The 2,716-nt window shown below is 38.0% G+C and overlaps 1 pseudogene; it reads left to right on the top strand.

Moving 5' to 3' along the window:
• Positions 1-416: 416 nt before the first annotated feature.
• Positions 417-1,166, top strand: LOC146905872 (secreted RxLR effector protein 161-like; annotated as a pseudogene).
• The last annotated feature ends 1,550 nt before the right edge of the window (positions 1,167-2,716 follow it).

Below are 2,716 nucleotides of genomic sequence, written 5' to 3'. Positions count from 1 at the left end.
TGCATTTCTAAATGGAGTCATTGAAGAAGAAGTGTTTGTCAAGCAACCTCCTGGTTTTGAGGATCTTAAGCATCCTGACCATGTTTACAAACTTAAGAAATCACTATATGGCTTGAAATAAGCTCCCAGAGCTTGGTATGATAGACTAAGTAATTTCTTGATCAAAAATGATTTTAAAATAGGCCAAGTTGACACAACACTCTTCAGAAAAACTATTGAGAAAGACATTCTTGTTGTGTAGATATATGTTGATGATATAATATTTGGTTCTACTAATGCATCTCTTTGCAAGGAATTTTCTAAGTTAATGCAGGATGAATTTGAAATGAGTATGATGGGAGAGCTGAAGTTCTTCGTTGAGGTTCATCAAACAAAATACACTAAGGAGCTTCTGAAGAAGTTCAAGCTGAAGATTGTAAAGTGATGAACACTCCAATGCATCCAACCTGCACCTTAAGCAAAGAAGATACTGGAACAAAAGTAGACCAGAAGCTGTACAGAAGAATGATTGGTTCTCTGTTATACCTCACTGCATCTAGGCCAGATATTTTATTCAGTGTATGCTTGTGTGCAAGATTCCAATCAGATCCTAGAGAATCTCATTTAACTGTTGTAAAGATAATCTTCAGGTATCTGAAAGGAACAACTAATCTTGGACTCCTTTATAGAAAATCCTTAGATTATTAGTTAGTTGGATTCTGTGATGCTGATTATGCTGGTGATAGGATTGAAAGAAAGTCAACCAGTCGCAATTGTCAATTTCTGGGTGATAATCTGATATCCTGGGCTACCAAGAGACAAGCAACTATTGCTATATCTACAGCAGAAGCAGAATACATTTCAGCTCCAAGTTGTTGCACACAACTAATTTGGATGAAACATCAGTTGGAAGATTATCAGATTACTGCTAACAGTATTCCCATTTATTATGATAATACTGATGTTATTTGTTTGTCTAAAAATCCAATTTTGCATTCAAGAGCCAAACATATTGAAATCAAACACCATTTTATCAGAGACTATGTTCAAAAAGGAATTTTAGATATACAATTCATTACTAAGCCTTTAACTGTTGAATGATTTGATTTTATAAAAAAAAAAATTTGAACATGCACTTTGTGTCTGATTAAAGTTTGCTTGCTCCTGAATAGGAATTTAGGTTTTGAAGTCTGTTCAGAAGCTATGGTTCATCAGAAGCTCTTCATTGAGGTTCTGAGGAAAATGTGCTTCTGATGATGACGTCAGCATCTGAAGTCCAGAAGCTGGATTTTGTGCTCCTTAATATCAAAGTTAGTGGAAACGCTAGAAGTTACTTTTTAGTGACACCTGGCCCACTAACTTGGCAGTTACTCTGAGAACTTCTAACATGGCTTATGTGTACGGTTGTATAACGTAAGAGGGCAATGATGATTATAGCTTTGAATGTACTATCACGCGCCCCCTTTGTCATTAATGTTGTGTTTGTTTGTCTCTTTTCTGAATTGCGAACGTTTTACTCAAAACACTTAGTCAATTCACACACTACTCACTTCACTACAAACACTTTCCTCTCTCAACCTTCGTTACGAAGTAAGCGCATCTCTCTGCATCTCAAAACCTTAGAACTCTAAAATCTTCATCATCATCTATGGCATCATCAAGTTCGAATCAAGATATTCTAGAATCAACTTCTAACATGCAACAACAAGGTGCTCCAGAATCGTCCTCACAAGAAGCCCCTGCCTACGAGATTACGGAAAGGACCATGTCCGTGGAAGAATGGGAGTTAAAGATTCAAACAGAGAATCCTGTGGATTTTGAGTCTCTAGCTTTCCATGGGTGTGACATCAGAAGCTACTACGAAGTACAAGTGCTTATGCCATACTTCAACAAGTTGAATGGACCAACATACGAAGAACTGGTAAAACACTTCTAGGTAAGAGCATCAGTTTACGACAAACCAGCTTCTGAAGCTGAAGAAAGGCAGAAGATTCTACTTGACCCTACTCTGAAAGGGAAAACAAGAGAAGAAATGGGACTTGAACCATTTACTTGTGTGGAGATTAGGTCAAGCGTCTTAGGAATTCCAGTGTTCATTGCTGAATGGCAAATAACATATGTACTCAGAATAGATGCTTCTGCTAAATACTCAGGAGTATAAATTCCAAATGCCAAGAACAGCCCCTGGAATGAAACTGTCAACTTGTCCATGTTCAACTCCAGCACTCCAGGAAAATATGCTGATCTAAGCATTGCGAAGAAGATGCTTCCGAAGATTTAGAATGAGAATCTGCTTCCAAAAGGTGGTGGTGATCAACCCTCATTGGGGAAGAAAGTTTTCCTTCATCACTTTATTCAGAAGGAAAAGGTAAATGTTCCCAAGTATGTTTTCAAGTATATGAGGAGCTGAGGGAGAGTCAACAGAAGAAAAGATGATGGGTTCCTTATGGAAGGTTGATATCAGAAATCCTTCATCAAGGAGGGATTATGGATTTACTCAGTGGTGTCCAAATCTATTCAGACTAGCAGCTTGACACTACAAGCACATGAAGCTGATCAGTACAGTCACCAAGCTCAGTACTGACTTGAGTGAATCTAGTGCTAAGTCCAACTTAATGGAGGACTTTCCACCTATTTGCAACAAGGACCCTGTTGAAGTTCAGATACACTTCATCAAAGACCATTATGAAAACATGTTGATGATTGTGACTGCTGGTGGAGGAGCTCAGGAGGATCA

The sequence above is a fragment of the Medicago sativa genome, chromosome 7 (assembly GCF_051527215.1).
Source record: "Medicago sativa cultivar Bolivia chromosome 7, Bolivia_mono, whole genome shotgun sequence".
Taxonomy (NCBI): Eukaryota; Viridiplantae; Streptophyta; class Magnoliopsida; order Fabales; family Fabaceae; genus Medicago; species Medicago sativa.
Note: the sequence above shows the minus strand (reverse complement) of the source record. Positions and strands in the feature narration are given on the sequence as shown.